At 40.2% G+C, this 25152-nt stretch overlaps 1 protein-coding gene across 2 annotated transcripts in view; it reads left to right on the forward strand.

Moving 5' to 3' along the window:
* pacrg (PARK2 co-regulated) overlaps positions 1-25152 on the forward strand; it is a 165069-nt gene that overhangs the window by 44663 nt on the left and 95254 nt on the right. The gene's annotated exons all lie outside the window — the stretch shown is intronic.

Raw genomic sequence — 25152 nt, forward strand, 5'->3', positions numbered from 1 at the left:
GTAATTTCCCGCTCATCTGTTTCCATCTATATGGCAAATATTTAGGGGGGAAAAAAGTGGGTGATCACATCGTAGTAGTTAACTTTTAGTTTCGGCGGTTACTAATACGCTCACGTTTGTGGCAAATTCAACAGCCCAGTGGTCAGGGGCCTCAAATACTCTTCATATACAAGTGACGCAGTTCTCAGTTATGTGGTATGCTGCAGATTCTTTTACGTAACTGTGTTATACTAACAGATGGAGCATACTGTGCCTCTGGGATTGTGTGTCATGCTGAAAGGAAAGATGCCTCACATGAAGAAAAAAAAGCCCACAGGAACAAGTTCAAAAATCCAGTCTTTTGCCTTTAGTCTGAACCTCTTATTACACTTTACCTTTAACCTTTTACTTCCACCATCATTCTGCTTAACCCTTTAACACCAGAGCTTCATCTCCACTTTTGACTTTCTTTCGCCTACCATGAAGCTGTGTTCACAATAAATGCAATTTTTGTAGCATCCTTTTTAAATGTTTAGTCAGTGTACAGACACAATCAGTGAGCTTGAATTGATATTTTCTGCGTTCAAATATCTGAACTTTGGCAAAGAATTCACATCTCATCCACCAATCAATATTTTCCCTCCTTTGACAGTTGCTTGGAAGCAAAGTCGTCAAACTGGGTTACAAAAAGCAGACGTACGGCTGAAAGCGTCTGTCATTCAGATGTAGCTCCTCCAGTAAATGGTGAACCTCATTGTACTGGAAGAATATCTGAAGGATCTCATGAACACAGACCTAAAGATGGGATTACAACGCTATTATAGAGCTTTCCAATATACTGTACATACACTTGATCTCTTATCATCATCCGGATTTTCCATGACTGTATATTACAAACAGGTACAGTCAATGCTTCCATGTAGCGATGAAGCTAAAAACCTCAGACAGTAGCTCCTCCCACACGCGTCAGGAGGGTCAAGTTTGGGGTGAATGCAAAAAAACTCTCTAAACATTAACGTGATCGTGTCAATCAGCAGAATCTGAAGCAGAGAAAAGCAGCCTTGCACTGATAGGCAACACTTTACAGCAGCAAAGTGCAGCTTTGTCTTAACTTTAAGCTTTATCACTTCATGTTAGTGATGGGTTGATGATTGGTGCAAAGCCAGTATTTTTTTTTTCTTCTTCTTCTTTTTAAACTTGTTCTGTCCAACAGCTGAGCAAACAGATTAGAGCTGAAGGCTTTTTGTGTTGGACAGGTTTTACTATCACAAAAAGAGGTTATATAGCTTTGAGAAACTAGAGTGTAGATTTGTATAAACCCCTTTTTGTCGTATTATTTTTTATTTATTTGTTACATTTAGTGTGTGTGGGGAGGGAGAGGGGAAGAATGTGATGGGAGGGTGGAAGAGAGTAAAGGGAAGAAAGGTGAAAAGGTGGGGGATACAAGCACTGATTTGAATAAGTTATTATTTTAAGCTGTAACAATTATACCAGATCTGCTGGAAAGACGAATGTTACATCAAAGGTGAAAATCTGACACTAAGATGAGCGAAAAAATCAATACACTGTGGGTAAGGAGGAGGGATGAAGCAGACAGGGAGCAGTGTGGCAGTGTGCACGTGCACGTGGGGGTGGAGATACATGCATGCTGCCGACGTGTGTTCATAAGGGGAGCCAGATCCTACCCAGCCAGACCAGCCAGACCAGGAGAGGGGAGGAGAGCCCCCCAGGCCAGAAGCCCCCCCAGCATCTGGACCCAGGCAGCCCGGGAGGGGGGGGAGGAGGGGACCGCCCACCCCACCAGCCAGGCACAGAGAGGGCCCCCCTACAGGGGCCCCCCCAATGCCCAGAGGCACAAGCGAACCCAGTGTCCGGCCCCCAGGCCACAAGACAGGAGCGCTTAGCCGTACCAGGCGGCAGCCATGGGGGCCACCGGGCGCCGGACACCGAGACAAAGGCCAGGGACGAAGCCAGGGCCCCCAGAACCCAAGAGCTGGCCACCACCCGACTGGTGCCCCGTCTCCGCAAGCCAGCCCAGGCATGCGACCTAAGCAACCCAGGGATCGCCACGCACCCACAGCCACCCCCCATAACCCTACAACCCTACACACTACAACCCCCCGCCATAATATCTGAGCCCCCCCCCCCCCCCCCCCCCCCCCCTGATTCATGTCGATGTTTGGAGAGTTACACTGTGTCAAAGTTACTGAGATGTCACAGGCGACATCTTCAATGTTAAAGGGAGACTGCAAATCTTTAAAAAAGGATTTATTTGAGGGGTTTAGGGCTCCTCTGAATGTGGCAATCTTATTCTCATTCACAAAAGTATTTCGTTGCACGTAATAATTTGACTTATGGGTTGTTGGAGGCTGACGTCATGTTAGGCTCTTTTCTATCCCTGCAGTGAAGTGTTTCCTCTTTAAGGGGCCAAATGTATCCCTATTCATTCAGAAACTGGAGTGTAATGCAGCTCTGAGATAAAACTGTCTGGATCGTTCCACACAAATGTCATATATTTTCCAATAAATTAATTCAAAATTGCGTCACCATTTAGCACATTTTCTAAACTCCTTTTTCTTCACTCGGTTAGGATCCATTTTACATATTTTTTTCTTTCAGTCTGTTAGGAATATATCGAATAAGTACTGTATGTGCCTCTTGAGTCCTTTTCAGATTTTTCTATTAGAATTGAGACAGAAATGTGCATGACTGTGCCTCAGTAAAGACACTTTCTGATAAAGGAACATGCTATTTGAGATTTTGTTATCATTTTAATTACTGTCATGAAGAGAAATTAAAATTAATTTCCTCCTCAGTTATCGTTTTCAACTACAAGCAAGCGCTAAAGAAAATAATTATATTTTCTAAGAACTTTGTGAGACAAGTCTTAAATTCAAGATTGAATTGAGGAGCGATCTCTGCAATCTAACTCATACACTCTCATTTCCAGTGCTCTTTGGAAACTTTAATAGAAAAGTGGCAAAAGGTGGCGGTGGAGGATTTTTAGATAAACGCCTAAGGCTTACAAAAATAAGACGTTCTTTGGGGTCTGATGCAAAGATTTGGCACATGAAGATTATAAACCTTGACTTCCAATGACTTCTGTTGTTTGAATAGAATAAAAATGAGGACATGCAAACACAAACTAATTTCTCTGAAGGTGACGGACTGTGCATCTGGTGGAGAAAGGCAGTCCATGCCACCGTGGCTCCAACGCTGCACTGTGTACGACCCCCCAACGGGGTAGATCAATAAGTCACTGCAATGAAGTGGCACATCGATTACACCAATGACAGGGCATTTACAGGTTTAATCTGTATAATGAGCGTAACATTTTTCTTTCAACCGCTTGCTTTCTGCCTGACGTGGACTTGTTCAAGGCCGGCAGGGAGCAGAAAGGGCGTGAGATGAGATGAATGTCGCGGTGGAGGGTTTTTACTGCTGTGAAGTGCAGTCAGTGAAAGCAGCGGACACAAGGAAGGAGATAGACAAGAAGAGAGAGAGAGAAAAAAAGGGAGCAGTTTATGTGACACTTGGGTTTGCGTCACAGCTGTAGGTACGATTGTGCGGTTGGGATCATCATCAGCACACATTCACAAGCAGCGTGGAAGGGCTGCCGGTGATTAATGTGTGTCACGGTTAACTCGAGGCTCTGCAGTCTCTGGAGCATTTACAGTCTGTCCTCCTCTTCTTGCCTCCACAATCTCTCCCAAGGCTGTACAGCTTGTTGTTTCTTTATGTCTTTTTGCTGTTGAAACAGCTGCAAATTCTCCTGCGGTTCTTGGGCCACTTCATTTCCCTCACCTCTGCTGTATTGGTTCCCTTTCGCCACACAAACTAGAATGAATAAGATGAAAATGCCTCACTTTTTTTTAACATTTGTCTAATCGTTGCACAACAGACTTCAGGTTTAAAAAGATTCAGCAGAAATTAAATAAATAATATCCCGTTTATACTAATTATGACAGGATGAAAGCAGGATGTACACTAAACAGGCAACCATGGTGTGACAACACAAAGAAGCAAGTACGTTTGATGAGTTATGAAACATCAATTAACCTGCACGCTCGGTGGGAGGAAACAGGCCTGCCAGAGTATCCGGAGATACCAAACCTCCACCTTCTTTTTGCGGTCATTGTGCCCTCATTTTGGCCACACAGACTGACATCCGTGACGTCTAGAGCTAGTGTGTCTTTAGAAAATATTCAGCCATACACGAGAGCATGTAAACACCACAAAGGTGCAGACGGTGTGACTTTTATTCTTTGACAAATATTCACCAGGGATGAGCACTAAGGGTCACATTCCTGCTTGTTTTCCAACAAACCTTAACTCTGGTATATTTTGGAGACACCTGATCCGGGTAATCAGCAGCAGGGAGGGATAGGATATAAAAGCCTGCAGAGACCATCAAACTCTGGAATTCCTCACAAAGCAGAAAAACAAAAGTCTAAATTTGAATGAAATCCTATTCCAATCAACAGCATTTTAAACATGAAATATACAGAACAAAATACAAGTTTGGACACACCTTCTCATTCAAATGAATGGGAAGGTGTGTCCAAACTTTTGGTCTGTACTGTAAATGCATTTCTATCTTTTTACTTTGAGGCTTTTTTACTTTTCTTCAAATTATTTGAAATTTAACTTTTTTAAACAGAGATTCCACTAGAAGCAAGTAATTAAGAAAGCAATAAAACCCATGTAGAAGCATGTTTAAACTGTCTTGTAAATGATTTTGCCTTTAGGAGACTGCTGAAAGAGTCACAGCACGGTAAATGGTCTTCTCCATCAATGACTGCAAAAAAATGTCTCTGGGGCACAAAGTGCTCGGAGCGCGTTGTCAAGGGAATATTAGTGCAGTGTTGTTGTGTTTTTATTCAGTCATTCTCAGGCCCCGAGGGCTGGAACCTCACTCACAACTGCCTGCTGGTTCACTTTGCTACAAATGCTTAGACGTGTACAGACATGCAGACGGAGAAGCGCACAAAGATGCATCAACGGACTCGTGCAGCCACACACCATCACCTTCAGAAAGTTGATTGCTTACAGCTGAGTCAAGTTAAATGCTGTTTTCGCCAGTCCATCTTTGCTTCTCCCCCCACGTGCCCTCCGCCTTCTCTCTCCTCATCTCTTTGACTCCCAAGGACAAGAAGACCCTCAAACAATGGGACACCATTTATCACCGCAGGAACAATTACTGGAGACGTTTCATTGTCAGAAAATTTTAAGCCATTCTTTTTGGATCTCTCTCTCTCTTTCTCTTTATCTTCCTTGTCTTGCTCTCTTGCTCTGTTTTTATCACATATCCTCTTTCCATCACCTCCTTTTCTTCCTCCTTTCCTCTTCCCTGCCTCCTTGCATGACTCCCAATGAGCTCAATTGTAGGTCGGACTCCCATTAGCTCAAGAACATCACTATAGATTACAGCACAGGAGCGGACTGTATTATATCTCATCCGAAGGCCCTGACAAATTTTTTTTTCCATCTAACAATGGAATCCCCTCATTTTCTAAGAAAAGGCGTAGACAATTGCTTCTGATGCCATATCTCTGTCCATGGGCTTCAGGGAAGCCTTTCAATGAGGGGTAGCATGTAGGGGAGAAAGACCTTTGCAAAAAGGAAAAAAAAGAAGAAATGTAGCTTAGCTTTCTGATGAAAAGAAACGAGAATTCAAGTTGCATAAACCAGATTTTCAAGTTTGTGAGTAACTAACTAAACTAAGACCTAAAGCATCTGAAACACAAAAACTGCAGACCCTTAAAACCTAAATACTCTAATCCTGGAGCTGTGGGTTTGTGAAGTATTGAATACTTCTTGTGAAGTATTAAACTTACTGGCCAAAATGTCAATTAGTCTGATTCTCAAGGACTTTAACTTGATGTTTGATGACGTCTGAGAGCTATTGGAGATGTGGGGTTGTGCTCCTCTCTAAAGCACATTTAAGCAAGCTCATTGATGAAGGACCTCAAATGTTCACAACTATCTTCTAATGAGAACCACAAATGTATATGGAACCTGGAGAAAACCCATGTAGACTTGGAAAACTACAAAGTCCAAGAGAACAAACACTCGAGAAAGCTGAGATTTAAATCAGAAACCTTCTTCCTCTGAGATTTTGGAGACAAAACCAACAGTTTTGTTACTCAAGCGCCCCTCACCATATGTGGGTAAATCTTTTTTAGGTCTTCTTAAAACAGAAACCATTCCTTCCACTATGTAATGTGCACATGCGCACCTCTGGAGCATCCGTTCAATAATTTAACACATCGCTTTGCTGCCCTGTACTTGAACCTTTTGAGAATAAGTTCCTCTTGATAATTTGTTGTGTTTGGTTTTTCACATAACATTTGTCAGTTTTTTTTTTTTATAAGGCAAATTTTGAACGTTGAATGAATCGGCCTCAAGTGTCAGGCAGGATTTGATTTATCTGCAAGTGCAGATGTGATCGCTGCTACTTCACTTTTAATGATTTATGACATATGAAAAGTGCAGGGGTTCTCGCTGGGGCAAAGAGAACAAATCACCTCTCTATAGCGCGTTTTACACCGCAGTGTTCTCCTGTGGTGAAAGCAGCAGCTCTCTGTCAGAATGAAATCATGTTGAGTGAATGTGTGTCCGTTTGTGTCACCGTGCAGGCTGGTGGAGAGACCCCGAGGCAGCGCCTGAGGGCTGCTCGCTCGGTTCTGACGCGCCCTTGACAGTCTCCAAGTGTGCCTCAGTACCAGCTCAGAGCCACAGGTTAAACTGCTGCGCCAAATCACATGTAGAGGTTCCCATATTAGAGCCCCCAACTGCCCACTCTCACACAGGTGTTGAAAGCTGTGTGAGCATTTTAATGTCTTCTAAATGCTTTGTAAGTGAGAGGCTTTTTTGGTTTGTTACACATGGAGAAATGAGGGCTGTCTGACCTTGTCTCTGTTGTTCTATTACATTGTTAAAGGACATACTTTAAAATAAAAGTTCTTTACAGACCAACTCCAACGAAAATAGTTTTTCTGTGTTTTTAACATTTTCTTGTGGCATTTTTCTGAAGATGGAGGACATACTGTAAATAAAGATTTTTAAGCTCAAAATTGTATTTCTGAATATTTCTCAAAAGAAAATTGACATTTCTTGTCATTTGAAGAAAAAGCTTATTTGTGAAGTAGAAAGTGGACCACAAGCTCCCTGCTCCGCTCCAGTGTTATGCATCCACTTGAAGACAACTAGAAGACCCACTCCAATGAAAATAGTGTTTTTGGTGTTTTTAACATGTTCCTGTGGCATTTTTCTTATGCTGGAGGGCAAATATGAAGAAAATTAAGATATAGGGGTTCCTCATTTGTGTATCAGAGGCAGCCTGTTGCAGGGAAGTAGGTGCTATTGTTGGGAGGCCACAAGCTTCCTGCTTCGCTTCACTTTGATGCATTCACTTACAGACTAATAGATCCATGTGCGTCTTTGTTTTCATCTGAATCAAAACTGTAAGGCTGGATAGCACCAATGTTATTTGCCAATTTTTGTTGCACCGCTAATGTTAGGTTGAGGGGCTGTAAGCTAGTGCTAGAAAATAAAAATAAAAACAAAGGAATAATGGGAAATAAGGACAGACTTACTCTGCGCCAGCAATCCCGCCCACAACTCATAGGTGGCTACTGCCGCTCTGCAGAAACTTTGTCCTAGGAAACAACAGCCTTTTGCTTTTAGCTAAAAATGGCATCATCTTAATTAAAAGAGCACTAAGAACATTTTTTAATGGATCAAAAGACCAAGATCAGAGTGGAACTTTATCTTTGTGGCAGCCCTTCAATGGGAGGTGTTGCGTTTGCAGATCTGTTTAAAATTCTGGGAGAATTATGAGAGTTTGCAGAAAGTAAATGTAACATCAGATTTCTTCCTTTAGCAGTTCCCACAGATTTATTTAATTCTTCTTGACATCAGTAAAGAGGGTCAGTTGAATGGGTGTCTTTAGATGTCTGTACAAGTGAAAACATAGAACCAACCGACTGCATCTCTCTCTAAGCCTGCAAGGAGAAATGAAAAATAACTAGAGTACAAAATGTACTTTTTACATGCAGCCTACAGTATTTTACTCAACTGGAAATTTGCAGTAACACTCAGCTGAACTGCTTTGACTTTTCCACACATTTATTAGCTGCCTGGCAAAGAGACTTTAACATTCTGCTGCAAAACTGGCCACTCTCATTTCAGTCTCTGCAACTGCATCAGAAGCTACAGACAATCTTTAAAGAGTTAAATATCACTGGGAGGGCTAGAGCACTGATTTAGAACCACTAAATAGGAACTGCACATAATCAGCTTTGTGTGTTTGATGTGAGACACTACCCAGATTGAGGTGGCTTTTAAATGTAAATTTTGCCAGCAAACCTAAATCATTTAGTGCATTTTACTCGAAGCATGCCTTTGAAAACAGTAAATCACAAGGTTGCTGCATCCATTAGCAAATTGGCTCTGCAGTAGATGGAGGAATAAAAGGGGGGAGAGAGGCACGACGCAGAGTGCAGAAACAGTCTTTTATAATCTAAAGGAACAGTTTCAGGGCTACAGAAGCCAGACACTGCAGCACAGGGACGTTCAAACCTCTGCTAGACCCTGCATCACAACAATAGCATTGTTGATTGGTTGGCTGAGATGATGGGTGGGTCCATCTGAAGCGTGGCTCAACAAGCTTTAAAGAGCTTCTATTTTTCCTCTGGCCCCCTCAGACTCATATCCCTCGTTGTGTGTCCATGAGATGCTCGCCGTGGATCTTTCAATAGGCGTCCTTCATGGTTCACAGTTTGCTGCTAGCGCAGTCTCTCTGTCTGCTCCTGCTCCATCTCCCATCCCCGTTCTGTCAGTCTTTCTCACATATTCTTCAAGAGACTGGCCTTGTTGTTCCTTTTCTGCTTTCACTCCGAGAGTTTTATTGTATGTGGATAAGATGCCCACCCTTTAAGAATCTTGTATTAGACAGAATAGCTGATGCACAAAGAGAGACACAAAAGAAGAAGAAATGGGGCCAATTAGAAGCCTGGAGCTCCCACAGTCTTCTGGTACTGCTGGTCTGGGCCATAACATAGTGTGTGGGTGTATGTGTGTGCATTTCTGTGTGGAGGTGGATTGTTTGCAGGTATAGGAGGTGATGGGTGAAAAGAAAGGACCAGAAAATCCATTATTTCTATTTTGGTGTCCAGCGTCACTGGAGGCTGGTTGCTATATGAATTATGGAAATGACTGTGGGGAGTGAGCAGCGTGTTGCTGTGGTGGTTAGCACTTCTTCACAGCAGGAAGTTTCTCAGTTGGGTTTTTCTGTGAGCAGAGTAAGAGTACCCTCCATGCCTGCATGTTTGCCTCCCCCAGATTCAGTTGAGGCATGGTCCAGTAACAGGTAAATTGAAAGGATCAGAATGAGCACTGGTTGGACAGATTATGTCGAATGATTGAACGTCATTTGAGCGTTAGATTTACAGCCGCCTCTTATTTAATGTCTTCATAATGCTCCTGACGCATGTGGGAGGAGCTGCTGTCCAAGACTTTTAGCCTCATCGCTACATGTGAGCATTGACTGTACAGGTTTATTTATGTTGAAGATCTCTACAAAAGCGTCGGTGATCACGCCTCCATGTCTGGTTTCATGAGTTCATTCATAGTTTCTTCCAGAACAGTTAGCTTCACAATGTACTGCAGGGGATGCATCTAAATGACAGACGCTTTCAGCGGTACTTCCGTCTCTCTGTGGCCCAGTTTGATGACTTGCTGTCCCACAATATTCCGAAGCCCACTATAGGGTGAATGTAAAATAACAGGGGAAAAATCCGGGTGTGCTGTGAGTTTGGGGTGTCACATTACTCCGAACCCCTATAATGCTTAGAAAACCATACTGTCAACATGTTCGTTTCTTGTTTTATATTCAGTTCCCTGCCAAACACACTAGTAAAAAAGTATCCTCTGTATTTGCTTAACTTGGGACAGACACAAGCAGAACACTGGTTTGTTCCCTGTTGAGGCTACATTTATCTTTTATTTTATTTTATTTATTTATTTCATATTTTTTGTGTATTTGTTTTGTTTTGAGGTGGTTCTTTTTGCAATGTTCGTTTCTTTGACTTATGATGTGGGGGTTTGTTACGGCATTTGGGCGCGGCACCCCCCCTCCATGCCTTTGCCTAAATCCGGCCTTGGTCCGAGGAGGGAAAAAATGCAAATAAGAATAGAATTAAGGATCTTTTTACTATTGCTTTGAAAAATTATAAATACTATAAAATATTAAAATATATAAATATATAAAATATTATAAAGTTCAGGAAGAGAATGTTCAGATTCTCTCACACATTGATTTTAGACTCCACCAGATGACGGCGCCATCAACACATTACCAAAAGTTCTGATATTTGAACATCATGCTGTTATCACAGAAATTGTGCTTACGCTAGACTGCCATGTGTGATGCTCTAAACTCCCCACCGGACCTCTCAACATGTCTGTACATTGACTTGATAGTGAAATTGGATGCCCCTGCACTGAAAATTGCGGTTATTCAGTGTTAGCGTAGCTTTAATGTCTGAAGCAGCTTTTATTCCAGAAATCTGGAAGTACCTGCAGATTAGACCACATAGAAACAGGTACACTGAAGTGGAAGTCAGGCAGAGACAGGAATAGAGATAAAAACAGATTGGAACAGAGGACCTCCCTTCATCCTTTGGTATTCAGTCCAAGAAAACTGCCCAGCTCCCTGTTTTTTATGATCAAAGTTAGCAGATCAGACAAGTCAACGAGCAGACAAGTGAGTTGCCTTTCCTTTGGCTTTCGGAAAAACGGTTCTTGCGATTGCTCAGCAAAAAAAAAAAAAAAAAAAAAAAATCCTCACTGGTGAGAAAAGGTTGCCTGGCAATCTGTCTTTGCTGTTTTAGACGAGGAGCCTATACTTGTATATCAAAACAGCCCCTTTTTTTATTAGTTCCTGCAACCTCCTTAAAATTATCTTTACAGCTCCAACCACATCCCTGGAAATTAACAAGAAAATAAACATGCTGGCTCCCCTTTGAATCAGCGACTGCTGCATATTTCCCCAGAGAATGTCTGAATGGTAGTCAAGACTTTAACTTTTACACAAAATTTTAATCAGCCTCCTTCGTCTTAAACCTTTTCATCATCTTCCGAGTCAAGTTGGAGACCCTTGGTCCCATCCCTAAACCCTCTCCTATATTTTTACTCGCAGAAAGTTTAATCTGTCTGCACTCGAGGGCTCACTACTCACAAACCAATTACCTTCCATTTCATGAAAAGGCATAAGTCGTTAAAGAAAACCAAGCATGTCACCTTAACCTTTTGATTGGCCTTATCCATCCTCCCCTAAGCCAAACAGCAGATATGTCAGACAAACAGAGCCATTAGCCTCACTAACTTAAAGACCCACTCCTTCTTAACATGTTAATTGTGGCATTTTTCTGATGATGGAGGACATATACAAAGAAAACCAAGGTCACAATTGTTTTACTTTATTCAAAATAATGTGAATCCGAAGCAAATAAAATAATGCTATGGAAAAACAGCGTATTTGTGACATATAAAACACGCTGTGTGGGCCACAAGTTCCCTACTCCGCTGCAGACGAACAGATCCATGTTCGTTCTTGTTTTCTTCGTCCAAGCTGGTATCTGGCTCCAAACGGCACAGCTGGTTAGTTTCAATATTCCTTGCCTTTTTTGTTGCAACTGTAAAGTTAGCTTGGGCCTAACGTTGCACCATTGGTCCTCCCCACAGTTAATGATGAACCTCTGCAGCAGAAACTACATCTTAGAAAACGACACAGGCTTTTTGATTTTTAGATAAAAAAGATGATCGGAGTGGGTCTTTGACTAAAAATGTGCTGCTGTCGTTTCCGTTGAATATGTGTTGAAAGCGATAGAGACTGTGCCGAAATCTGAAAGCGCTTTTCTCTTCGTGTGGCATGGGACGTCTTTATCCTGGCGAGGAGTGTGTGGCAGTAATCCGACCCACAGATAATAGCACGGCGTGTCATAAACCCCCCTGAAAACGAAAGCAGTTCGGCTCGTATGTGCTCGTTCTGTCAGGGCGCGCACTGGTTGCTGCTCACAAGGGGGTTAGCTCCAACAGCCAGCTCCTCTTTCTTTCAGGAAAGACCAAACTCATGTGTTAGTCAAATTCTTTAGATAACGCCTTTGGAGAGCAGACTCTCACCCTGCTTTCAGTGGATCTGAAGTGTAAATTCTGTAAACAGAGATTCTCTCGCAGAGGCTCAGGAATAGTTTTATGAGCAGCTGTCAGATTTTGTCCTTGCCGTGTCAAGTACAAACATTGGATTTGAAGCGAAAAACAATAAAAAAGAAGTAGTGATATAAAATAACAAAGCAGCAGACGTGAGCGTGTGTGACTCTGTCAGGCCTAATTTATTATTTTTAACTGTACTTCTGTTCTGTTTAAGCAGCTGTGGATATGTGCGAGCATCCCGCGACAGGTTTGAGAGCCTGTCCAGATCTTCAGGGTTCCTCTTCCTCCTCAATACATGGCAAAGAGCTCATTAAAATTTAGCTAAATTTACTAAATTAACTTTTTTTTTTTCCTATTAGCATCATGCAAGCGCAAACTTCCTATTTTCCTGCATGTCAGTGAAACTGCCTATAGGGGCAGCATGTGTTTGCCTTCAGGGTTCTCCTTGCAATCACAGCCGCGTGCCCGCTGTCAGTTTTCTTTTCCTCAATCTGTGCGTTTGTGTAATTGGCAGTCGGTGCACTGTAATTCTATTAGTGAGTGAAAAGGTCGGGGTCATAGGGGAATGGTTTCAGGGAGACTTGCTCGTGAAGCACGCAACACTGAATCCGTTACGTGCGTGCAGAGATAATTAAAAAGGATCGTGATCAGAGCACCTAGCGACCTTTTCACTTAATAATGAAAAAGAGCTGTTTTAGTGGTGCCAACAAAAGATCAGTCTATATAGTTTTTGTAAATATTTAACTTGTGACATTTTCACCTCACAACGAACCTGAGCTCTAGTTCATCCTTTTTTTATCAGAGGTGTAACATCTGAGTTAAAATTACGAAAATCCAAAATTTTAAAAAGTACTGCTTTGTCTTTATTCAAGGATTTTAAAGAGATATAACAATGAATTTACTGCCCACAAAGTTTGAGTCACTGACAGAATTTTTAATGCTGTCATTGCAATGTTCGCTATACGACTGTCTACATTTTCATGCAGTCGGACACCTTTCTTGCCGTCAGGGCAACGTCCAAATTATCCAGGAATTTTGAAGTATTTAAATTTTAAACTCCCATAAAGTGGCCTACATGGCCCTGGCTGCATGTGGCTGTTAATAATGAATGAAGCCGAACGGATCAGCATGTGCAGTGGGAGCCTGGCCGTGGACGCCGTGTGAGCCGACTTTGTATTTTAAATAATCTGTCATCGTGTCGGCTGACCCTCACGACTGAAGTTATCCAGCAGGAAACGCAGGATGAAGAGGAACTGACAGCCCAGCAGTGTGTCTGCAGCTGTAGAGGGAGAGAAAGAACATGCTGCTTCAATTTGAATCCATGTTTTTTTTTAGATTTACATCATAACACATGCTCTGGTTATTAAAACATTCTTCATGAGGAACTAGTTATCTATTTAAGTTATGTGTTGTATAAAGCTATACAATCTCTGCCTCTTTAACTGTATTTTTACTTAGTATTTTACTTAGTGTCCCTCCATCATCCACCCCTCTCTGAGGATGGTGCTGATTATGGCTAATTATGTTGATGAATGGTAGTGCTGAGGCCACTCCATCAGCATTTTACAATCTTTGCCTCCCTCTTCTCTCCACCTCACTCTTATTCCCAGCTCGTCACATTCGGATGCTCGGTCAGGACGTCCTGGGATCACATTTCAGCGTAGCGGCCAGTGTATTCCTTCTGTGTCATTTTTCATCAGGAAGGGTAGACTGATAGACTTCAGCAGTAAAACGCGCATAATAAAATGTTCCCTCTTGTTACTGTCATGAGATTTATCACTGCGGTAACTAAGGAAATGGAGGTGAGGTTTATCACTGACGGAAGCGTCGTGTCTGGCGACACGTGTCTGTTACGCCTGAAGCAACAGCCGAGTATTGACAGGCTCTCAGTCTTATGGAGTCGTTTTTATTGACTTTTAACAAAATGTCATATTTACATTGCTGGGACAGCCAGTTGGATAACATGTGTGTGTATAGGTGTTCTTTTTAATGAACATCTTTAATATTTACATTTTCTACCAAAGCTAATATAGTGTCCATCAAGTCCAAGTTTTCCTAAAATTCTAAAGTGGGTCTATTTAATTCTGGCACATCCGTTAAATCCAGGAGGGTGTTTCAATTCAACATTCAGGAAAAGAAACGTCATGTTATGAAAGAAAATCCCACATTTTCCATCTTTTAGACTTTGTTAAAGGAGGACGGTGGTGAGAAAACCTCCAAATTACCTCCAGGATTTACTAATAAATCAATAATCATAAGGATTGAAAGTTTTAAGCCTTAGTCACAATGTGGGCTGTTTGAGGGCGAAAAATGGGCAAACCTGTACAAGGCATATAGCTGGACTGACTGTTGGAAGTGAGGTAGACAACCACAGTGTAGTTTGTGTGGTTGTCCTACAGGTGTACGTATTGTGCGCACACCTCGTTGGTGCAGCATTCGGTCAGTAAGGAGCCAGGACTTTTACCTCATTAAAGAGTTGTGCTGTAAGGGCACCGTACGACAGCATCACTCCTACGTCACAACTGCATGCAACTTACATTATCCTTACAAATACTGTACAATGCACTTACCACAACAATGGAACGTTCCATTTTCATGGTGTCCCCTCAAGGGAACTGCAAAACCCACCTGCTCCATTTTTAAGATGTGGCTGCTCTTCTCTACGACCCTCCAAGGCCCTGGACAACCCAAAAACCTGCAGCCCTCACACAGATCAACCCCCTGGACAGGTGCATGTGACTGAGGCTTTAGCAGAAAATCATGGTATAAGCAGAATTCCTGACAACACGTCACGGTTTTATGATTATGTGAATTTTTTGCTTCATTTTCAGAGCTACACAATGTTATATAGATTTTTTTTAGTTTTGTTATGACTGCAAACATTTATGTAACATTAATGCTAAATGGAGGATTTTGTTTACAGATCTCTGATGCAGCAAAACCTTTCAATTAGCTTTTTTTGTTTAAACTACAAACAGATCATTTCAAGTTACGTAACTATCAGTGTCTTTTTTTAAATTAAAAAAAACAATGCAAAAGTGCATTTTTTAAAGATAAGTCTTAATGAAGAGGTGAAAATGCATGCTGCTATTTTTTATGCGGACTTGATTGTGCGCTCCAACATTCATACAGGGATTATTTCCAATCCTCAAATGGCCACTCACTTAATTGGCTTAGATCAATATCTAAAGCTGCAAAGGTTTTTTTAAGCCTCTCAATTAGCTGTGCGCTCCTGTTGAATTGAAAACCATAGATTGTGATTGCATGTTATAAACAACATTAAATTGAATTTTTTTAATACTTGAAACGATAATATTAAGTTGAAGCAAAATAAATAAATAAATACAAAGAAAAAAGTCAGGGAAAACTACCTAAAATTCAATGTTCTGTGCAATTATCATGTGTAATAGCCTGTAAAATCCTGATATCTATTCAGCCACTTGGAAACGGACAAGAGATGGCCGGCTACTTAGCCTATTTCCCCTGGTCCCTTCCTGGCCATGACATACAGCCCTGTCAGGAGAGCAGAAAGAAATAATATAAGCCATATTTCTTTTAAGGATTCATTTATGTATCCCCACTCTCTGTGTTCAACAGTCTTTCTCAGCTTTCCTTAGTCTTGCAGTTCCTTCAGAGCCATTTTGATAATTACTTCTGGTGAATCAGCATTTAATGTGAACTGCATCTTGAAGGTGGGAGGCTGCAGCTCTAATGGTGAAGTCAGCAGCAGGGTTTCTGAATTCTGTTTTTCCATTAAAAAGGCATTTCTTGAATGCACAATGAAATTCTGTAGACTTAGACACACGTTGGTGTGCTTTGCATTGTAAGGCACACTATGAATTGTTGATTTATCAACAAAAAAAAAGGTCTTGCCTAATGTTTTTCATGCAAATTCAATTAACATGTATTGATATTGACTGTTAAACGTATAAATTATGAGCTGCAAAACAGACCTTACTGCATTCAAACAAGAAACTCACTGTGCAGTTTTGATTTATTACATTCAGATTACAAAGAAAAAAATCACACTAGATACAAACCATCAGTTTATAGCCTAAAACATGTCCTAATGATTTTACCTGAATATGATCAAGTTGAAAATAGTCAGAAAAAAAATTAGATAGTTTTAAGATGTCTTGTGCTCTGTGTGGACAGGTATATAACTTTACACTGACTTAAATTTCATGTCAGAAGTTAATAATGTCCTTCATTGACCAACAAGAAGGAAAGCAAAACTAGTTCAAGGGTAAATCTACACATACAAATACAATCTTCACATGATTGAGTGTTTTAGGAAAACATCTCTTAAGGCAGGGTTACACATTTTGCGCATATTGTATGAAGGAAAAATTAGTCATACGTGGATAAAAGTGAGAAAAGTTGTGGTCTTTAAGTGACATCTTCAGATATACGACGAATGAACCACGTTATAGCCACTGAAGAAATACAAATAAACCACACATGAACTCTTAAATCTACGTAAAAGCCAAATCTGTTCCAAAATCTGTGCGTCAATTATGGAAGGGTTAATGGCTGACGAAGTGTGCATTATCAGAAATCAACCATCCGACGCGAAGCGGAGAAAGGTTGCTTCTGCAAAGCGCATTAATGCTGATAATGCACTTTAAAGGTCATTAACCTGCTCATACCATGGTCACTAACAAAAGAAATAAACATTCATTCAGTTTTTAGTCCTTTATTCTTGTTATTTTTTCAGCTTGGATCGCTTTTTCACAAACAGTGGACTATTTGTCTCATGGTGTGGCATGTTGTCAAACTGGCTGCAACAGTTCCATGTCAGATCCATCCCCAAATGGACTACTGTCTAATCCAGCACACTGGATTAGACAGAAACTGGTGTGCTTTCCTTCAAGGTTTGCGTTGGTGCACAAAGGAATCATTTGCCAGTGTTTAGTCCAGGTCATCTTCATAAAAGAAAAAGCTGGTTTCTGTCAGGTAGGGAGGGCTGGTGAGCATGAAGGACCCAAAATGCAGAGACGGAGGCGCACGGTTCCAGCGCAAAGGGTTATTTAACAAAAGGCACTGCAGACTAGGGTAAAACAAAACAAAACTCACTGTGGGCAAAACTTGAAGACATGGCAGAAGACAGACATGGACATGACAGTCAGGGAAGAGACGTTAGAGACATTAAAGGACCAGCTCAAGAGGAAGACAGAGACAAGACTTAAATACAAACAGGAATGACAAGACACGGGTCAACATGATCAGAAGTGATTGGGACCAGGGAAGTAAAGCTCAAAAGCATGACAAAACAGGAAACCTTTCAAAATAAAACAGGAAACAGAACTCAAACATGACAAACAAGGCAATAAGCAAAAACCAATTAAAAGAAACCCAAACCATGACGGTTTCTAACGATGTCTGGATCAAAGCACAAATTCCATTTCAGACTTTATTCACTTTTGAAAATTTTTAAGTTAAGCTTAAATATAAGTACTAACAAAATAAAAGAAAAAGGATAAAGTTGAAATGGCTGATGGACATATTTAAACTAATATGAAACAATTTAAGCACCCCCACCAAAAAATTAAAAAGATTATTAAAGTTACGTTTTATAATTAGACAAAAGAAACACTTTTTCTGTAGTTATAACTGAACTCATTAACATAAATAAAATGTTGGTGTTTTTTGTCAAAAAATTGTCAAACATGCTGTGATTATATTTTTTTCCTCCAAAATTCAATTGCTCATGCACAAACATAAAAACATGTTTGAAACTCAATTACAGTTTAGAAAGAATGTCTTTTTATTTGGTTTTTGTGAGGTTTGCATGAAATTGCATTTTTAATAGACTGTAGGGAAAAACAACTGGGCAAAAATTCCAGTAATTTAGTTGAGGCTTATTATTGAAAACTATCACAACCTTTAGAAAAAACAGGCAGATCGTGGAGAGACTGTACAGTAATACTTGCATTAACATAGTGGTTGCTGGTGTGCTGTGGGGTTTTTGTCAAGGAAAAAAGTGTACCTTGGCTCAAAAAAGGTTGAAAAATCTAGAAACTCCTTTGGTAAAAGGGTGTCTTTGAACAGAGAATGAACATGCTGCTTCAATTTCAAAAATTCCTCCTCTTCTTTTTGTTGCCGCAAATTAAAAACGCAACAAGGAAGTGCAAACTATTTAGTTCCTGTTTCTGGTCTCTTTGGTAAATACAACTTACCTTTTTAATTAATTTACTCACAAAAATAACAAAGCCCAACAAATTCAAAAATGGTCACATTCTCGCGTGAATGAACAGCTTTCGTTTCCAACACCACCTCCAACCAACATTATATGTCATCTTTGTAAAATGTCAAATCTAAAAGGAGCAGAACACAGTTGCAACCGCAACTGGAAGATTTCTTCATTCTGTGGCCCCCCGATAAGCTCTGATTTACTTCTCCATGTGGGTCAGAGAGACTTGGGGATGCACAGCTTGTATTGCCTTTCTGTAATTACATTTGCTTCACTGCATCCTTCTTGTTCCCCTCTTTCACTATTGTCTCACTCTCCCAAACAAGAAGCGAATTTAGGTGTGCATGTGAGCAGAACAGAGTTCAGTTTTTTGTTTGAAAATTGTATTTCCTCCAGCATCTTTACAGTTGTACCAGTTATTGTACAATACCTAAAAATGTTAACCAAAAAAAAAAAGGTAAAATGCTCTATTCATCCAATGTTATATGTTGCAGTGACTTTGTTACAAAAAAGTTAAAAATTACTTTTTCTTTTTACCTTTCGCAATTTTTAAAATCCTGTCTATGATTGTAGTTCTTCTAAACAAAACTTCCTTGGAAACAAAAGAAGAATGGAAGTTTTCTTTTTTTATTTTTTCTGAAAAAATGGACTTGAAAATTAAAAAAGAAGAGGTAGTGGTTTAGGACAGACTGCAAAGAAAAATGTTCACAGATGACAAAAGACTCGAATTCTTGAACCTTTTTTCAGGCTTAATGGATTTTATTGATATCAAAGTAGAAAAAGAACATGACACCCAGTAGAAAGAAAAAAGCGTTAAACAAGAAAATGAACCGGATCCAATTCAGATGTTAACTTTTTGGGCCCAGACAGTGTTCTGGTAAAATGACAAAATAAGTTTTCATTTTATCTTGATTTTTCAAGCTTTGCTGCTCTGGCTCGAGTTATCCCATCAGGTACTTCGCCTGTCCCTCCTGGGGGAGGATCCTTCTTTCATGTGTTTAATATTATCCTATTGAATCTATGCATTTATGATCCTTTTTGATTGTATGTTTACCTCACAATTACCGGTACAAAGCCCATTGAGACGACTGTTGTTGTGAATTTGGGCTATACAAATAAAATAGAATTGAATTGAATTAAATAACACTTCTTTTGTTAAAAAACTTCAAGTCTTTTAATGTCAGACAATGCTGTTAAGATTAGCCATAGTTCCGTCCAATGGTGCCCAAACTCAATTTTAGTTTCTTTCATTCCATCCACAATACATATTCCTGAAACTGATGTTTCCACACATCCTTTAAACTGCCTGATAGGAAGCCACAGCATTATTGCTCTCCAGTGGTCAATGAAGCAACTTTACTGATAACTGATGCTGTTTGTAAAACACACACACACACAAAAACACACACATATTATTTATGTTAATGGCCATATGGCCATATTATTTTCATGTTAACTCACTGATGTTTCTTCCTATCCTGTATTCTTCGAAATGTCCCTGTTTTATTAAAAAAAATAAACGCCCCTCTCACCCTCCGCGGGTGGTTTCTCCTCTAACCTCAGGTCCTCTATCAGAGGCCTGGGAGCTTGAGGGTCCTGCAGTATCTCAGCTGTTCCTAGCACTGGTTTCTGTTGTAGCCACTCCTCCAGCTTGGGGGTTACTGCCCCGAGTGCTCCAATTACCACAGGCACCACTGTCACCTTCACTTTCCATGCTTTCTCCAGTTTTTCTCCGAGTCCCTGGTGTTTCTCACGTTCTTTCTTCTTGATGTTGCCATCGCTTTGTACTGCCACATCCACCACAACGGCTTTCCTCTGTTCTTTATCCACCACTACAATGTCTGATTGGTTTGCCATTACCATCCTATCAGTCTGGATCTGGAAGTCCCACAGGATCTTTGCCCTCTCATTCTCTACCACCTTCGGAAGTGTTTCCCACTTTGACCTTCCAGTCCATATTCTGCACACATGTTCCTGTATATTATTCCAGTCACTTGATTGTGGCGCTCCATGTATGCTTTACCTGCAGGTATTGTTTCAGGTGCCTCTTTGCACAGCCTACACTTTGGGTCTTTCCTGGTGTGGTAGATCTGAGATCTACCAGATTATTCTCATTTTTATTTGAAAATTGTTGCAATAGGTCCGTTATTGGTAACTATTGCTTAGTTTTTCAATGATTTGAAGACTATGTTCAAATATACAAAGCACTTTATGATCATTTTAAAACGAATCCCAGAGAGAGAGAAAATACAGTCCTCTCCGTTCTGTTGTGCATTGTTGTGCATTCAGTTATGCATCACAGTAATTCAAGTGTAATGACCGCACTGAACTATAAACCGTGCAGTAGTAACATCAATTCTCTTCTTTTTTCTGATGTTTCAAAAGCTACCCTTTATCCCACTCACACAGCCCTGCGTGTACAACACATTAGTCAAGTCTTTGAAACAAGCCTCTCTTTTAGACTCAGCCCTTTTGTCAAAGGTTTTGAGTGAAAGTGTTGAACCGTGGGACCGCGGCTGCTTTCATCAATGTTGACATGAGGCATCTTTTTTCTCTGCAGGTACACAACACAGCTGAGCTGTGTGTGTTGGTTTGTGCATTTGAATTTGGTTTGTTGTGCTGGTGGCCAAGCATCACGCTCCTTTAGCTCCTGAAATTTATCACACCAAACACGGTTGTATCATTGCACTGGACCGTCACTTGTGCAGCTGGCTGCCACTCTTCTCTCAAAGATGGATGCCACATCGCCTTTCAAAGAGCTTTGGCTTGACATCACCTCTGACCCATGACAGAGGGAGCTTTATGCGCTTCCATGTTACAAGCTGAAAAAGTCTCAATTCTCCACTTCATCTTTAGCTGACCCTGAAAATATGCCAAATCTTTGGAATTGTATCACATGTCTGTTTTGGGACTTCTAAGCATCTCTCAAAAAAGATGCTTTTAGTGTTTTGCACTGTCATGATGTTATACCAACTCTTCCCGCCAACATTTAACCCAAAAAGCTCAAATTACATTTCATTAGTCTCTTGTTATTTCACAGTTCACCCTTCGCAATCCCCCTATTTTAGTGAATACTTTTTCAGTGTAATTTTGCATGTTTATTTTACAGTGCACTGTCCTCTGCGTCCTGATTGGCTGTAGACCTTGTCAATCAATTTCCTCTGTGTTTCCTGTACAGAATGTCATCAGGATACCAGATTTACACAAATCCTGTATTGCAACGGATGTTTGTTTTCATTCTCTAGTACTAGACTCATTTTTCTGCAACGATTTGAACTTTGAGAGTTTTAGCATGAAAGAAAACTGTAACAAAGTTCATAGCTGTCTGAATAAATTGCACCAAGTGCGTAGGGAAGGGTCTTACAGCCTAAAAATAGCTATAAACTTTGCAAATTTCACCTATTACAAGTTTTTTCTGGGACGGTGCTGACCTGTGGGTATCGCTCCCCTCACCTTCTCCAGCAACACTCACGAGCAGCTGTTGACCATTGCTGCATTGTCCAGGTCATATGGTCTTGTGCCCACAGCAAACGTTCATGCGGGTGTCTTGGGGTCGGTGGAGTCACTTGCAACAGTCGTCTGGCATTAAAGTCAAGTGATGGAGTCGGTTGCAAATGGTTTTAACATTTTTTTTTTCATAACCATTTCTGTTTTCTTTACCAAAAAAGGGAAAAAGCTGTCATTTTTTTAACTTTAACCTATATTTCTTTGTGTTTTTTACGTTTTTGCTTGATTTACACTTCTACTCACTGGTAAAACCTCTCCTTGCATACAGCTCGTGCAGCTCTGCAGAAGCCAGGCCCTCTTTGATCTGTATCCAGAACACAGGATAAGTCTCGTCCTCTGGCAACAACAAGAACATCCCGTTAGAATCTGGACAGAACCCTCACACACTCCTCACCGTTGCTTATGCTGCGTCTTGGTCATAAATGCTCACTGAGTGCTGCTGCTCCTGCTGCTGAGACAATTTGCTGCTCTGTAGCTCAAGGTGAGCATTACTGGCTCTGAACGCTTGATGTGCAAGCTCAGGGTGAGGGTTACTTGTTGACTTCCAAATCTTCAAAATCCTGTCACTGGTATTTAGTTCTGGTTAGTCACGGAGGTGTCATGAGGGAATCTAGTTGTGTGTCTATTACATCAAAGTTCCTGCACAGAACTTTCTGATTCAAGCGTGCATCTCAACCAAGAAACGTTCTTTTTAACCAGCAGTGTCATGTTCTGGAATATCTAAACAGATCTCTATTTACAGCCGTCACAAAATGAAACAGTTCAATATTTTATCTAGAAAACTGCAGACTACTGAACGGTCTCTGTTTTCTGCTTCATATTTGTCACAACAATTCTCCTTAAAATTATGATTTACAGAAGAGTCTTCACAAACACTGCTGCTCTCTTCTCCCCGACTTGGAACAGTGTGTGAGCAACATGTAAGAATTCTATTTTCAGATAAGTTGGTGGGCAGAGATGGTGTCCAGGATGATGCCAAAAAGTGCTTTAACCCATGAAATCCACTTCAGGTTTTTACTGCCCTTTAATGATCTTGGAAAAAAAAAAGAATTATCGTCATTACATTTAAATATAACAAAATGTAGTTGTTGTTTTTTTTACATTTTTTTCTTTTGTAATTTAGTGTTGTTCAAAACACTCCAAAAAGAGGTAGCCTAAAATGGAAAAATGACACTACTCTTAAGAATTGAATTACTGAAAAGTAGTAAAACTATCTGTCCACGGAGCAAGTCATCTTTACTCCACAAGAAATCTTATAATAAGACATGTACATTTAGAAAAAAGGAGTTCCACACAAAGATTCTCAAAGGGAAAAATAAGCTAAAAAAACGAACTGTCAGATAGTTGAAGGTTACACAGCCCAATACTAAGTTTTTTTTTTTTTTTTTTGCTTGTTCTAAGAATTTCTTTTTTAGTATTTATCTACCTAATTGTAGTTCATTTTGATTACAGACAAAAAAAAACGAGTGTATTGTGTAGAAATGTAAACAAAATGAGAATAAAAGCTGTTTACAGCGAGGCAGATATAAAATCAACCTCTCCATTAGCATTGTTTCCATTCAAAGTTCAACGTGAATAATTCAATATGTTTTTTGCTTTGACAGTTTTGGTTCAAAAATAAGAAGAGTTATGACACATACTCCCCTTGCCTTTGCTTTGCTCATGGATTTATAAATTCTTATTTTATTTGTACACGTTTAATCTTTGGATATAAAACATGAAAAAAGTTTGATCTACGTTTTTGTGGTTTTTTTGCATTAAAAAAAAGGAAAAAATTGACTTCTATTAATTCCGTTTTTTGGACAGTTTCAGGTTCGTTGTAGAATTATTGTGTAACATAATGAAAAATGTAGCCTATTTTTATATGTAGAAGGATAGACCAAAGAGGAGGTTTATGGCTTCAGTGAACAGAGACATGAAGGTAGCTGGTGTTAGAATAGAGGATGCAGAGATTCTCTGTGGCGACCCATGAAGGGAAAATCTGAAAGAAAAATCAGATGACCCATCTTTGGAAAAAAGAAGCTGCAGTTGTACTAACAATATGGATATCGATCAATTATTGCCATGAAAACTGTTTTAAAGATACATTAATATAGCTAATTGTAATGTAGAAAAAAAGCTCAAAAAGCTCTTTGACTTCTAAGGGTTAATGAAATGCATTTAAATATTTCTTAAATCAAGCAATTTGAGCTTTTTTTGAGTCTTAAATTAAGCTATTGTCAAGAGTCTGGAGCAAATGTATTTTAACCATTTAAAAAAATAAATATTTCTGTTATTGCAACAAAACATTCATGACTGCACTGATACTGAAGGCGTAGAGCAAAAATAAGTTACAACAACTTACAACCTGGTAAAATATCTTAAATGCCTAAAAACAAGGTTTTAAATTTTTGCAAGTATCAAGTGTTTTCCTGCAGAGAAAACAGATTTGATGAAGACAAACAGAAAAGCAAGCTCACATCCACTCAAACAGATGTTTGGTTTTGTTCTAGATTATCTTTGATTACAAAAAACCTTTGTTGTCCTGATTTTATTAACATCCCATGGCAACAGAATGACACGTGTCGCATTAAAGCTGCTCATCGTCTAAAACAGGCCATTTTTCTTCACTCCTATTGTTTTGAGTTTTTTTTTAAACAAAATCAATGCAGCCCATTCATCACATACTGATTATAAATGAGCATATGGGTGTGAGCATTTGTTGTTATTTTCCATTGTATTTTGACACTGATGAGCAGGATTTATCAAACCCGTACAGAGCGAATGCAACAGACAAGGTTTCTGCAGCTGTTCGGAGCTTCTGAGAAGCATTTTGTCTCCACTTGTCCTTCTTGTGTATCTGAAGCGCAAATTACAAATAGATTCCACGTGTCATTAATACACGAGTAACACGGGCTCTGTCAGACTCGCACGCGCAAAGATACAGAAATACTTGCCGTGTTTTGTGTTTCCTTCACAAACACCCAGTGATGGATTGGACCTTTCCATTTTAAACAGGGAGAAAACACATGCCCCTGGGGACCCTTGTGTGGGGAAGTACTTTGAAGTGTCCACATTTAATTCTTCTGTATGATAAATGATAGGGGGGGCTGCCGTTGTAGCCTGTGAGGAAAAGCTCTGCTTGCTCAACAAGGGAAGCGGTAACAAATGTAGCGATAGCTGATAAGCTGACTGTGCCTCATTCTCCTGCTTGTTGTTCTGCTCCCTGCAGACCCCCACAGCCAGATAACAAATCCATCCTATCAATCAAACCCATC

The sequence above is a fragment of the Oryzias latipes genome, chromosome 22 (genome assembly GCF_053564925.1).
Source record: "Oryzias latipes strain Hd-rR chromosome 22, Olatipes_Hd-rR_3.1".
NCBI lineage: Eukaryota > Metazoa > Chordata > Actinopteri > Beloniformes > Adrianichthyidae > Oryzias > Oryzias latipes.